The following is a 15,594-nucleotide window of genomic DNA, read 5'->3' on the forward strand; positions in this document are numbered from 1 at the left end:
GAAGCTGAAAAGACTAGGCAAACCCATTGTTTTCTAGAGCCACCTGAAGGAAACCAGCCCTGCTGACACCTTGACTTTACGCAGTAGAACACATCTTTTCAGAACTGTACCACTGGCTTGTGGTCGTTTGTCTCAGCAGCATTAGGAAGCTAAGGCAGCTACCACATTAAACGGGGGTGGGAATTACTCAGTTTAGAATATGGGATATTCATAATGGGAATTTGATGTTTGAGTAGAGAAACAGTGAAGGAAGAAGGCAAACTGGGGATCCCCAGCGATGGGGCAGGGCAGATATGGACGGTTTCTAGATGAGACCCCGATTCCTGTGGCTGTGTATACTCCTCCAAACATGTCCAGTGAAACATATGCTCATCCAACAATTTAACTATGGCTTTCCCTTTAGACTGCAAATTCTATGAGCGCAGAGATTATTCTAAGTATCACAATAACTGAAGCAGTCCCATAGGGGGCAGGATACAGATTAGGGTGAGAAAGGGACGAGATCGGATAGGCAAATGGAAATTAATAGACCACTGAGTAGAGAGATGCCTGGCCTTTTGACTGACTTCTGGGAGATGTAACGCTTGATATATTATCTCTTTATCATGCGTGGCCATTCCACAGGACACCACAGAATGCTACTTCCCTTCATAGTTACGGTGAAATGGTTCCTGAGGAGGAGGCAGGGGGCTGTGGAAATTGATGTCCTTGGTTCAGCTCCGTATAGCTACGCAAGCTATGCTTCAGTCTGTTCTTAATACATTAAATGTGACATTTGCCAGTGCAGCTGGAGGCATAAGTTCAGCAAATGAGTCCACTATCCATTCATGTGTTAGTCCAGCCATCCATCCATCTGTCCGTCCATTTGTTCAGTTTGGTTGTTAGAACTACAACTGTGGATCCTGACAACAGGCTTCCTCTCCATTTTCCCTTCCCTTTTCTTCCTTCTTTCCTAACTGCCTTCCCTTTTTCATTCCATGTTTTTAGACAGGATTGTACTGTATAGGCCTGGGTGAACTGGAACCCTCTGTGTAGACTAGGCCTCCAACTTGCAGTGATTCTCCTGTCACCGTCTCCTGAGTGTGGTGGGGATTGCAGGCGCGCCTTTACTCTCAGCTTCATGTGACCTTGGGTGAGTTAGTTAACATTCATTTTTTATCTGTACAATGGAGATACTAATGTAGCAGCTGAGAAGCTTAAAGGTAGGGTGCCTGAACATCCTGCCACGATGGCATTGCTAAATGTTGCCTTTTATCTTTGTTCATTGAAAAACAAAATACATTTTGGTTTAGTAGAAAGAGGCAGAGATCACATGTCTGCTAGTGAGTTATGTAATTTCTCTTCAACCATCAAGACTCACTCTTTACTGTGCTACCTGGAAGTCCTTGTGAGGGGCAGGTTATGAAAAGTTTGTGAGTGGAGGATGAGGGTCTATTGTGTGCATGTGTGTGTGTGTGTGTGTGTGTGTGTGTGTGTGTGTGTGTGTGTTGTAATGTGTGCATGTTCATGTGTACACATATAAATGTGAGTGAGTTTGCGTGACTACATATGCACACGCACATAGAATCCAAAGGCCGGTGTCAGGTGTCTTCCTTAGTTGCTCTCTCCATAGTTGTGGAGACAGTGTTTCTCACTGAGCCTGAAGCTCATCAGTTTGGCTTTTGGTTAACAAGGCCCCAGCATCCTCCTGTCTCCGCCCCCCCAGCACTGAGGGGTACAGACTCTGTTGATCTGAAGAGAGGAGATCAGGGCCCCACTCATGCTGTGAGTTGCGAGGGCCTGAATTCTCTTCAGTGTCCCAGCGTGCTCTTGTCTCTGTCTGTCCACGGTATTAAAAAAAAATCTTGTGGCTCAAGGAACAAACTCTGGTTTAGTGTCCTTTATAGTATTTGAAACCTTTCAGATTTCTCCAGTGAACATGTAGAATCTAGAAAATGTAAATATTATACAAAGAATTACTAGATCTGATCCTTCCAGTCCAAAGGTTTCCTGAAAGCCACTGGGTCTCTCTCTCTCTCTCTCTCTCTCTCTCTCTCTCTCTCTCTCTCTCTCTCTCTCTCTCTCTCCCTCCTTGGACAGGATTTCTCTGTGTAGCCATGGCTTTCTGAACTCACTTTGTAGACCAGGCTGGCCTCAAACTCACAGTGATCTGCCTGCCTCTGCCTCTCAAGTGGGGGATTAAAGGTGTGCGCCATCACTGCCTTGCACTGCTCTCTCTCTCTTTTTCCCTTTAAAGGACATTATATATTCCTTCCTCCATTTTTCCCCTGGCTCCATTGACAGAAAAGATCCTGCTCTCAAAAACACATTCTTCTTTCCGACCCACCTGTTTTTCAAAACTTGTTTCCCCCCATTGCCTGATGGGAAGAGCTAACTTCTCCAAACCATAGCATGGTGACCAAGCCTGGTTGCCCAATGGCCAGAGCTCACTCCCTGTGGCTACCTGGAGCTGATAGACAATGTCAGCATTGTCCTGTCCTCACCAGAATCTGTCTCTGACCCCTCTGGGGTCCACCTTGAGTGATAGCACAGGCTGGGAGGGGAAGGGTGAAGTCAGATGCTGCGCAGCTCTGCTCCTGCCAAGTGTGACTCGGAATTCAGCCCTGTGGCTGCGGAGTGAGCCAAGCAGCCAGCCACATCCGCAGCCACCGACTCTCCAAGGGGCCCGAAGTCATGGAGCCAGATGCTGTTTCCAGAACAAAAGTGCTGTGCAGAAGCTGGATTCCAAGTGGTGCATCTGTCCAGCTCATCTTCCACTTTGCCACAGATAATGAAAAGTCCGTGAGGAGGGAGGAGCTGGAGACAACAGAGCAGGGACCTATCTCGACGCTGACAAGTCACGATATAGCAATGTTTTTGCCAACACATTTATTCCGGAGTTTCTCAGATTTCTTAGTCGGAGTTCACATTGTAGTGGACTTTGGGGAGGAAAAGAACTCTGGTCTTGAGCTGCTAGGACAAGCTTTGCCTGATTCTACCTTCTATGTCCCACATGTCTTGAAGAGGAGGCTTTGCTTTGCTTGAGAAAAAGTGAAACATCCCCATCTCCTGCCCCCGGGCTTTCCAGTGAAGCTTCTTTTGCTAATCCATTGAACCTCCCAAATCAGCTGGGTCTGTTTTCCAGGTTGCGGTCGTCCAGGGATGAAATCAGCTGGGTCTGTTTTCCAGGTTGCGGTCGTCCAGGGATGAAATCAGCTGGGTCTGTTTTCCAGGTTGCGGTCGTCCAGTGATGAAATCAGCTGGGTCTGTTTTCCAGGTTGCGGTCATCCAGGGATGAAATCAGCTGGGTCTGTTTTCCAGGTTTGCTCATCCAGGGATGTCCAGCTGAGGAGAGTTTGATGTACAATCAGCTCCTATGAACTGAAGCCCGAAACATTCCTTCTGAGAGAGAAGATGGCGATCTCTCCGCAAGGCTCAGGAAGTAAATGAAACTTACAAGGCTCAGGAAGATTTTGGAAGTTGTAAGAGTCACAGGGACCCTCGCCAAGCTTACATAAAACTAGTAAGTCGTTACCAAGGGGGGAGACATCCATGATATGCTGATACCTTGTTTGTCTGTGAGCTTTGTAGGGAGGTGCAGGAACGAAGCTTTTATGAACTGTCAATCATGCTGAGTTGCCTTTGAGTCATCCATGCTTCTGTAAGTAGTCCCCCCACCCAAGCTCCAGTAAGCTCACTGGTTTACCATGTTAGACGTGGGTGGAATTGTTTTTGTGGTCTGTTGTCCATTCTCTCTCTGGAGTGAACAGCTGTTTGTTCATGCATCCTCTGGGAAGGTCTTAGAACACAGTGGAGGTTGTACCTAAGCCTGGTTTCTATGTATCGGGCTGTGCCTCTGTCCCCACCTGGAAGGGAATCCTTTTTTAAATAACACAAAGACACTATCACAACTTACTAAAAGATGACACAAGATCACAGGAAGGAAATTTCTCTTTGGGTGGGTTTTACTAGGAGAGCTACAGGATGATGGCTGCAGGCAGCTATGATGGGCCCTGAAAGAGAGAGCAGTCGGTTCTTTTCAGTTTCAAGGAAAAGGGGGACTTCATGCTCTTACAGGTTTCGGTGTGTGTGTGTGTGTGTGTGTGTGTGTGTGTGTGTGTGTGTGTGTATGTGTGTGTGTGTGCGCGTAGAAGAGGGCGATTCCGTGCTACCTGACCTAGTCTATGTGCTAAAAGTAAGGAAGAAACTGATAAAAACTCACTGTAGCTGAAGGCCATCTTGGATCTGGACAGAGGGAATGGGGGATGTAGGCTGTGGGTACAAATGGGGGCTAGGGGTAGGTGGGGAGACTGCCTAGGTCACAGCCGGGGTTAGAAAGAATGCAGGGGGGACACAGCCTGGCTTTTGGGCGAGAGGGAGCAAGTAGCTAGATGGTCCATAACCTAACACTGGCTACTTGCCGCATCCTGTGCCCACAGGATAACCTGTACCTGCATAGGTGTCTTTTCTTGGAGAGCAAATGTTTACATGGACTCTGTCGGACTCCATTTTAGTCCCTGTGACCTGGAGTCACTTTTCTCTCAGCTGCTGGGCCAGGGGCTCCATGTGTCACAGCCACTTCCATTCTGGCTGTAAACAGCTGGCAGGACTCTGTCCCAGGGACAGAGCATGAGGTCTGCTCCTGGACTTGTATCTCCATTCTGATCAAGGTTTGGTCCTGAGACCCACGCCTTCCATGTGGACTTAAGAGACAGATGTGTGCCATGTTTCCTTAGCCGGATGGAGATCTCAGATTCCTTGCCTGTGTCTTGGTCCTTTCAGAACTGGGGCATGTCTTGGTCTGGCCCTGGGAATGTTGGGGACTGGGACTCCATCCCTGGAGTTTCCTTTCTCCTTGGGTCTCTGTAGTGTCCCTGCTTACCAGTCTGCTCATGTGAAGTGAGTTCTTGAAGCTGACAGCTCGCCTGGGCCACTTCATCCCGCTGTGAGGAGAAAGTGCACACTTGTCCATATTCCAGGCTGTAGCAGTCAGCTCCTGAAAGGGCCGGCCTATGTGAGCAATACTTGCATCAGGAGAGACTGTCTCAGAATTGTCTCCTCATGACATGAATAGTGTCTGAAACTCTGCTGAAGCTCTGCCCCCTTCATGAGTCACCTTTGGGCATAGAGACACAGGCCAGGCAGCACATAGCATAGATGGCCATTAGTCATCACCCTCCTGTCTACAGATAGTAGGGCAGGCTGAAGCTTTAAGAGGCTTAGGGGAGGCAGAAGACTCCCAGAGACAGCGCTTTCAGTTCTCTCACTTTACCTTGCCTGGTCCTGGGTTGGCAGCTCATGTACCTTTAGGCTTTGTTGAGGTTGGGTTTGTCATGGGCTCTGAAAGAATGCTAGACAAACCTTGTGCTTTAGGATCTGTGCAGGTAGAGTGGGATTGGTTTATTATTGGATATGAGCAGAAAAGCTGTTATCATACAATTGAATAGGTTACAATAAAAAAAAGGATAAAATATGGCTAGCGGTAGAAGTGAGTCTGGAACCAAGCTGGGTAAAAGCTGAAACCAAGCTGTAGGTCACTGACAAGTGTAGCTGGGGTTGACTCGAACACCACTGACATTAAGCTTTGAGAGCAATGCCCACACTCTGACCATATGGAAACATTCCCACATCTGGGGATCTTACTTCCTCTGTGCTGTAAATACACAGAGGGGATGTGCCCGGAGGAAGAACTTACTGGGTGATTGACAGCCTGCTAGGCGAGAAGGAATGACCTGCTGCTGATTTTTCTGAAGCACGGGGTGTGCTCTCTGGGGTCTGCCCACACCTGAAGATGTGATCCCGACAGATGAGAATGTGGCTCTGATGACAGCCAGGGCAGTGGTCTCTCTAGCCCTGGCTCAGCCACTTACTAGCTATACGTGATTGCACCTATCAGTAGGTTACTGAGAAAAGTGTAGTGCATGGGATCATATAAGATTGCACGACTTGTTTAAATATTACATTTATACTTATTTCTTATTACATCTCCTAAAAGATGGGAAGTGTAAATAATGCCCTTAAGTTTTATTAGAGGATTCTCCAATTTTCTTCCAAAATAAGCTGGTACTTTTTTTTTTTTTTTTAAATAACCAGCACTTTCTCCAAAGAGGTCAAAACACTTCTATTTTGCAATCTTCTGGTACATATAACAATGAAACCTTAAGCAGGGTGTGGTGGCGCACACCTGTAATCCTACCACTCGAGAGGCAGAAGCAGGTGGATCTCTGTGAGTTCGAGGCCAGCCTGGTCTACAAAGTGAGTCTAAGACAGTCAAGACTACATAAAGAAATCCTGTCTGAAAAACAAAACAAACAAAACAAAAGAATGAAATCCTAAAGTGTGTCTCTAATTTATCCCATGGCATATAACAAACAGATGGTGTAAATATACCCTCACACAGGTGTCCTGCTTCAGAGTTGTGCCCGTCATAAGACCTTGGTACTCTACAGGGTGGTCTGGAAGGGAACCGAGCTTACAGTTGTATGGTATTTGTCCTGTTCATGTCTTTATGTAATTAAAGGCTTAACCTCATTTTGGAGATGCAACGTCTAAATTTGAAGCTCTCATTATTAAAAGCTCTCCTAGCCTCTCACTTAATTAGCCCTGACTTATTCTACAGTCGGGGGAATGCAGCATTGTATGAATATTGAGAATTAGAGCAGCCATAGGCTTGGGAACGTATTTGAAACTGTCACCCTTGTTAGGAGATTAAATGAAGGCGCACTGCTTCCCGAGGCTCCCGTAGCCCATCCTTGGCCACAGGACAGGGATTAGGGCATTGCCTAACATGCCCACTCTATGTGTCATGAAGCTTGTGGGGTTTTGTGAAGGGTGAAATAGGCAGGCAGAAGATGTGATCCCCAGATTCCAACTAAGTTAATTTAGGATGACGTCTTAGAATAATCAAAGCGAGTAGTTTCCCTTTAGACCTCCTGGAACCCTCACAGGACTGAAAATATTAGGAAAACCACCCACTAGGGATGGGATGAAGAAGGAATTGACTAAAAAAAAAAAAAGCACCGCCCCTGCAAGGTTAGAAAGGAGACTCTGGGCAGGGAGGGCCAAGAGGGCTTTCAGCTGAGCAGCCCCTGCTCAACATGCCCGTCCAGCCCTTACCTCAGTCGCTCTCTCACTGGCCTCCGGGCCTCCCCTGCTCCTAATCTCATAATCCATGATTATACTTTCGTCTTTTTATTTCTATCAAAATGAAGATGATGTGCTGGAATATTCCCGGGCAGTAAAGGGAATTCTGTTTATGAGACAATTACAACTCTCCTCAGTTTTCCTCTCTGTCAGCGTGGATGAGTTGGAAAACGAAAAGACGTTTTCCAATACATAACTCCCATATTTGGGCGTGCCTGAATATTTAGATGAGAGATGAGGAAATAGAAGCACACCACTTTATATGATGTAATTATTAAAAACAGGAGACAAGTGAAGTCAGAGGGAAAGACGGGAAAGAAACATAACACCGGAGCGTCCTCTGGCTGAAAGCTGGGAGACAAGATGACGAAGCCGAGGCTCATAGTTTCCTTGCATGGACACATCTCCTGCTGGAGGAACAGGTGTCCTCTTATTGTCTGTGTGAGTGAACAAGTCTCAGGATGTCCTGTGAGTTTATTGGTTCTTGTCCTCAGATTTCACCCTAGGGCTCCACTCCTTTGGATTCATAAATAACCCTTAGAGTTACTTATGGGCATTATGGCTGGCTTGGTCCTTTACAATTTTTGAGCTCAGGGTCGTATCTGAAGATGGTTCAGTGAGCAGAAGAAGAGATGAAGGGGCAAAATGTCTATAGCGCAGATGGAGCCCCGGCTGTGTTCCCTGGGGCTGTTTGAGAGACTGGAGGCTGAGAGGCAAATGCTGAGGTTATCCTGACCAGAAGAGCATACAACTCACTTGGAGAGGGACTACATGGATTCTAGGGACAAGAGGAGTGACCCGAGTGTATGGGGTAGCCGCCATCGTCACTCACACACTGTTCACCACTGAATCCATCTGGCAGTTAGAGAATTGTTAATAATAAAGCCAGGGAGCTAAAAACCTCGGCTCCGTCTCTGCCGCAGGGGTCACTGGGTGTCTTTCTCCACCTAGTGGCCGTTGGGTCCCAACCACAGAGCTAAAAACTGTTTATCACCGCAGGGAAACAGGCGGCCATCAAGTCCTAGGCTGAAGGAAATGTCTGAGCATGTGTTTGCGAAAGCCAGCGGGCACCCTGATTATTAGGTTAACTTGTGATGTTTTCATTGTTCAGTGACATGCTTTGCACCCTGGTGGAGGAAGGATCTGGAACTGCTTGTGATTAGGTAACAGACACCGAGGGAGGTGAAGTGTGGACACTTCCATAACATGCTATGCTCACATCACAAACCTCATGTCTCAAAAAAATAGAAAAGATTCAAAGTTTCCATAGTTGTTAGCTTTGTGCGATGCTCCACCACCATGGCTGCTCCGCCAGTCAATCTCTGTGATGCTCGGAGAGTACCAGGCACTCAGTAGCCTCTCATACTAAATTGAATTAATGCCTTGATTTTTATACATTGCAGTGATTGTTTCTACAGTTTCCAGGTAATTTCATATTACATTACAAAATTCTCGGAATCCATATCCCATTAATTGCATCTTTAAGATGTGTATAACAAATATTTTTCAAGTTGTTTTTCTGTTGTTCGCAGCAGCATGTGGCACTGTAGAATACTCTTCGAGAGACTCTTCTCTCCTCTGGTTTCCATGACACCACCCCCCCCCTCCTGCTGCCTTCTCCTTCCCTGGTGAGATTGTGGTTTGAATTTGCGTGCCAGGATCATTCTCCCTCATAGTCACTTAACCATTATTGATGTCTAAGGGTCACTCTTTTGTATGTTTGTGTTGAATATGTGGTTGTACACGTGCACATGTATGTGCATGCACCATGCTCACCCAGAGGCTGGAGGAAGATGTCTGGTGCCCTGCTCTTCTGCTTTCTGCCTTATTCCTTTGAGACAGGGTCTCTCACTGGACCTGGAACTGGGCTGGCAGCCAGAAATCCTAAACAATACTCCTCTCTTCCTCCAACCCCTGCCCCCTCCCAGTGATGTGGTTATAAACATGCTTAACCAGGTCTGGCTTGTTTACATGGTGTTAGGATTTGAACTCAGCTCCTCATGCTTGCACAAAAAACAAGTGCTCTTACCCACTGAGGCGTCCCCTCAGCTCTCAGGTCCGTTATTAACCCTCTTCTCTATTCATCTTGTCTGTCTCGAGGCTCACATGTCAACATATGAATATGCATGAAGAAAGTGTTCTCATCTTTTCTGAGTTGCACGTCACAGCTCCAGCCTGAGCTAGGGGTAGGACTCTGTGCCTCACTCCATACTGGCCTTCAGCTGGTTTGACTCTGTTGCGGGTCTTGTGTGTGCTGTCACTGTTTCTGTGAGTTCATATGTGTATCAGTACTGGTGGGCTGGTATTGGATAACCAACTAGGGGACTCATCCCCCAGGGAAGGTGATTTCTCTCACGCTCAGCATTCCTTAGTTGCCTGTGGGTGAGGCCCAGTGAGATGCCTCCTTCTACATTAGCAAATTTGTTGGTGCTGTGGCTCTTCAAGTCTTCTTGGTACATGGTTGCTTTCAGGAGAAAGTCAGTTTTCTTCAGTGTATATTGGAGTATATTGACCATACTCCAGGGCAGGCCTCATGCCCAAGAACAGTTGGCCAACACAAACGGGCTCAGTGGGTTTAAAAAAGAAGAGAGCTAGAGATAGATGAACAGACAGACAGACAGACAGCTAGACAGAACATTAAGCTGGATGGGTAGGAAGTGGGAAAGTGTCTGAGAGGAATTGAGAGCGAGAAATGAATATGATCAAAATACATTGTATAAAATTCTTAAAGAATAAATAAAAACATTACTTAAAAAATTCCAGTCTGATCCCTTTTCCTCTCACTGGGCTGCCTTGTCTGGCCTCCATGGGAGAGGGTGTGCTTAGTCCTACTGTGACCTGAGGGGCCAGAGTGGTTTGGTATCCCTTGGGAGACTCCTCTTCTCTGAGAAGGAGAGATGGGTATGGAGGAGAGGTGTGCATGAGGGTGAGACTGGGAGGAGAGGAGGGTCGGGGCTGGGACCAAACTGTAAAGTGATTAAATAAATAAAAATTTAAAAATTCCAACCTGCCTGTTCAGCATTTGTGCCACGGCATTCTGCAGGCACATGGAATCTTGTACAACAGTAACGGGGACGTTGTTTTGTGCCTTTCCACACTGGCACGCTTTCTTGCAGTGTGTATCTGAGTATGTGTCAACGCTACTTGGTCTTTGAGACCCAGCAGGTGAGTGGAGTTTGCCCATCTCAAACTGTTGATTCTGATACTAATTAAAATGTATTAATTAGGCGCCTTTCCCCACGTTCTGTGCTCAGTGCTTCACACATCGCTCCAGATATCTGGAGTCCATGCCACAACGCCCTGCTCTACTTCGCTTTTTGTACAGCTGCAGTGGACAGCTCTGAGCTGACTGTCCCTGCCCACTTTCAAGGACACGCCTCAGTTTTCCTGTCTTGGCGCCTCCTGGGAAGCTGGGGAGAGTGCTCAGGCACCACACAGTCCACTGCTGAATGGGGGAGCTAAAATTGCCAGGAGTGGACAAACCATCTGGCTTTCCGTGCCAGAAGATACAATCTCCAGGGATATTCTACAAGCTTTCTCAGACATTGCTTTGAGCAACTGAGCCACTGTGACCCAGGGTGGTTACCAGCCCAATCATGCTATTTTTCAAAAGTGGTAGGTGTGGCGCTTCTCCTCGCTCCGTCCCCCCCCCCCCCCCGCCCCCCGCGCCCCCCCCCCCCCCCCGCCCTCCCACCTACCTGGTCCCTCTCAGACACCTGAACCCAAGTCCAGGCTCAAACTCTGCTCTGAGGAGAACTCAGATTGAGGCACACTTCAAGGTCTTCAGCAGAGATCCGGCGAGACAATACTGTCACGGATTTTCTTTTGTAATGATGAAACAGCCACAGGGAAGCTTACAGAATGTGCACGGGGCTACTCACTCACTAGTTGAAGGGCCAGAATTCAAGCACAGGTATCTAATGCTGAGCCCTGCTGTCGGCCAACGCAGCAATCTATGGTGTACTCTTAGATGTGAGGTGCGCAACACATTGACTGGCTGTGATAGTCTTATGATGTCTCTTATGTTTAGTGATTATTATTGTGCATATATGATCTATGTGTGTATGTATGTACACATGTGTGCAGGAGTACACAGACTGGAAGGCACTATTCAGGGGCCAGTTCTCTCTCTCTGCGTGTGGGTTCCAGGTATTGAACCTGGTCATTACCCTTCTGCCCGTGTTTTGTGCCCGCTGAGCCATCTCCCTGGCCCGTATCAACTCTTCTTGGTCAAAATATTATTTTATTATTATTTTTCAATGAGATGATGAGAATTTTCTAAAGATTTTTGGCTTGGTGTTCAGGGGTGTTGAAAGATTTATAGCTTTATGTACATCTAAAAAGGAAACAAAGTGAACATGCTTTTGAAAGTTTTAAGAAATGTTAAAGATTCACAAGGGAAAACACGCATGATCTCTGAAACCCTTTTAACCCTTAGTACACTGCTTTTAACGCTTGAGTTCCTGTGATTCCCTTTGCACTAAAACCAGAACACACTGGTGGAATGAGTACCCACGTTTGTTCTTAAGAGGTGGCCTTTAAAGTGAAACAAAGTGTGGGCTGAAGCGATAGCTCAGTGGGTAGAGTACTGTGAGGACGTGAGGACCTGCTCTTGTGTGCTCAGAGGTGGGCAGGGCTGAGAGCAGTAGACCGCATCTGTAATCCGGTGTTCCTGTGGCAACATGGGAGATGGAACAGGAGAGTCCCAGGTGCCAAAGTCCAGCTTGGTGTAGACAGCAGGGAAGGAGGCCTTGTCCCAAACAAGGTGCGAATGCAGACTGGCACTAGACGTGGTTCTCTGTCTTTCATGCACCGTATGTCACATGTGCACCCATACTCACATAGGTGAATGTGCAATATTCACATACATAGAATAAAAATAAATAAAGACAAAAAGAGAAATAAAAAATAGGTTGGGTGGTGGCGGCACACGCCTATAATCCCAGCACTTGGGAGGCAGAGGCAGGCAGATTGCTGTGAGTTTGAGGCCAGCCTGGTCTACAAAGCAAGTCCAGGATAGCCAAGGCTACACAGAGAAACTCTGTCTTGAAAAACAAAACCAAAACCAAAACCAAAAACAAAAACAAAAAAAAAGAAAGAAAGAAAGAAAAAGAAAGAAATGAGATATCACTGAGCTGTGAAGTGACAGGCAGGGCTTGACAGCATTTTGAAAGTAGAGATAGCACAGGAAGGAGGGACCTTGCACTGCTCTGGCCTCATGTCTCGGCAGCTTCCTTTCCAGTTATCACTGGGATGGGAAACCAAACTTGGTTGAGAAAGATGCCTTAAGCCTGCGATACCCAGAACACTACAATGTGGGGTCTGGGTAGCTTTTCTTTCTTTTCTCTTCTTTCTTTCTTTCTTTCTTTCTTTCTTTCTTTCTTTCTTTCTTTCTTCTCTCTCTCTCTCTCTCTCTCTCTCTCTCTCTCTCTCTCTCTCTCAAAACTTTTTTCTACCCTCCCTTTCACTTCCCTCTCTTGGAATGAAGGGGTCTTGCCCTCTATCCCTAGGCTGAACTCAGACATGAGATTCTTCTGCCTCCCAGTGCTGGAGTTACAGGCATGGGCCAGTATACTTGGATTCTGTTTTTCTTTTCTTCTTTTCTTCTTTGTGTTTTGAGAAAGAGCCCCACTATTTAGCTAGAACTCAAGACCGTCTTGCCTTTGCCTCCCAAATGCTGTTGTTCCAGGCACATGCCATCACATCTGGCTCTGTGTGGCTTTTAAACAACCTATGTGAATTTCTTCATTTTTCTGTCCAAGAAGCTGGGAAGTCCTAGATGAAGGCGCTGACAGATGAGGCAGGAAGCCACTCTATCTTGTTGCATCTCCACACATGTAGCAGAGGCAGCTCTCTGGGACCTCTATCATGAGGGCACTGATTCTATTTACTGGCCTCTGCCCTCAGGCCTAAGTACCTTACCAAGATTTCACCTACTCACCAGATCACATTAGTTATCATGCTGCAAAGAGCTAATGTTGGAGGAGCACACACATGCAAACATGGAGCTGCTTTGACTTGCATGACCCTCTGAACTACACTGTGTTGCCTGAGAAATGGAGTGAATACATGGCCAGAGTGTGAGATTTTCACATATCTAAATTTACAATAAGCATTCTGAATGCATGGCCCAGGGTGTGTGAGGGCCACACCTGAAGGCAGATGGGGAGGCAGAGGAAGTTCACAATACCATCTAGGTGGGACTGGACTGAATATGGCTGATGACCTCTCTTAGAATTCTACCTCCAGATTCCCTCTGGCAACATTCCCAGGAGCAATCATGGATGTTACTAGTAATATAATCGGAAAGTAATTCTAATTACACTGCCCATCATAGTTAAATCACCACAGCGAAAGGAGTAAATTTGCATTTTTTTGCATTGCCCTTTTACCCCCTCCCCCCCAAAAAATGTCTGATGCAATAGGCCTTGCCTCATAGGCTAAATGGAGCCTGCTGCCTATTTTTGAACAATTGATGAAATAAACAACAACTTCTCTTCTTCTTCTTCCTACTCTTCCTCTTCTTCTTCTTCTTCTTCTTTCTCCTCCTCCTCCTCCTCTTTTTAACATGGTTAAATGGTGGGAGAAGACCACTTCAGCTTCTGTGGCTGTGGTCTTAATGTCTGTGTTCTGTCCTGAGACTTAGTCCTCACAGTGATAGCATTAATAGGCAGGGCCTTTAGGAAGTGGTTAGGCCATGAATGTGGAGCCCTCACAAACAGGACTGGTGTCCTTAGAAAGAGGCCCAGAGAGCCCCTCTGCCATGCAAGGTCACAGGAAACGTACTGTGTATGAGGAATTGACCCTCCCTGACACTGAATCTGCCTCCACCTTCATCTCAGACTTTCTGCCTTCCAGGCTGTGAGCAATGCGTTTTTGTTACTTATACATTGCTCAGTTGAAGGCATCTGGTTGTAGCAGCTGACTAGACTAGACATGTGTGAAGAGTGTATGGTATTCAAATTATAGTGCATGAATAAAGTTTTGTTGGAACACGGCCCTGCTCATCCATTTGCATGCTCTTTGCAAAAACTTTCAGAGAGACTGAGATACCATATAGCTTGCAAGGGTTAAAATATTTACTCTATGCTACTAAGACAGGCAAGAACAGGGAACAGTTTAGTCACCTGGGACTGAACATGGTTTGGCTTGTAATCCTTTCCTGCTGCACTTGGTAGCCTGAGTCCTGTTTTCAAGCACCACCCACATATCCCTCTTGAGACAATGTGCTTGGCAACCTCAGTGCCCCCTTCTCTGAAGTATATTTTCTCTGCTCCTAATGATGGCAAAACTTGGACCATTTCTACTTAAGAAAAGGTCTTGGACTTCTACTCAAGCATATTCCCAGTGTGTCCAGTATGAAGAATGAAGGAAAGCTTCTGGTTGCATGAGTAATAAGGCAAATTTATGTCTTCAGCTGAACTTTTAGGGCGGAATCCCCTATTTAATATATTATGTATACGTACAACTGGGTGTGGCTAATGTTAGAGTGAGATACATTGAGGTGGAATATTTGGAGTTTGCAAAGACCTATACAACTTAAGACTGTCAATCAAAATAGAGACCCACAAAACTGTGGCACTTGGCAGTAAGCTCCTCCTCCTCTTGAGTGCCATAAGAGGAAGCCCCCCAAGAACACTGCGGTTCTATTGATCTACCTTCACTTTGTCCATGGCTCTTTCAGGGCTTTTTCTCCTGACTCTATTGGGTTTTTAGTGGAGTTTCCTTAAGTGCTTTGCAAATCTGTGTGAGCCTTTATGTTCAGTTCTTTAACTCAGAGACCAAGATGTTGGGAACACTCACTCCTTGACTACCCATAACTGGACTTTATGGAGCAACTTGGTTGACACCCCCACCACCCCATTCTGTGCTATTTGATAGCTGAAGGTGAGACTTGGACCACTGATTTATATTTTTGCTTTTTAAAAAAATATGAAGCTGCTGGGTCTTCAAGTGGGTCCCTTAACAATTGGAGTGGAGGCTCACTTGGCATCCCATTTCCTTAGCAGGGCTACCTTGTTGGGAAGCTCTTAGTCCTGATGTGACTTGATGTACCAGGGTGGGTTGGTACTCGGGTTGGAGCATGGGGGAAGTGGGTGTGTGTGGGACTGGGAAAAGAGGAGGGGGTGGGGTGGTGATTGTAATGTAAAATGAACAAATAAATAAATCAATGAAAAAATCATTGATGTGAATGCAAGTACAGTATATATCTAAATGTGCATGCATGTTTTGTTTATTCATGCTGTACTTTCTCCTCCATGTTCAAGACAATGTCATTGTTGTCTACGGGGAGTCAATTCCAACAACAGTAAGACTGAAGCAAGAGGGAGAGAGCCTCCACTCAGGGGAAGTGCCATTCCTTGGGAAGAGATTTGTTTGCTGGGAATCAGGTTAATACTGACAGTACACTTCATGTTTAGAAATCACATTCATATACAATCATGTTTAATTTTGACACTTAACCTTGTGAGA

This window comes from Acomys minous (genome assembly GCF_964271855.1).
Source record: "Acomys minous genome assembly, chromosome: 8".
NCBI classification, from domain to species: domain Eukaryota; kingdom Metazoa; phylum Chordata; class Mammalia; order Rodentia; family Muridae; genus Acomys; species Acomys minous.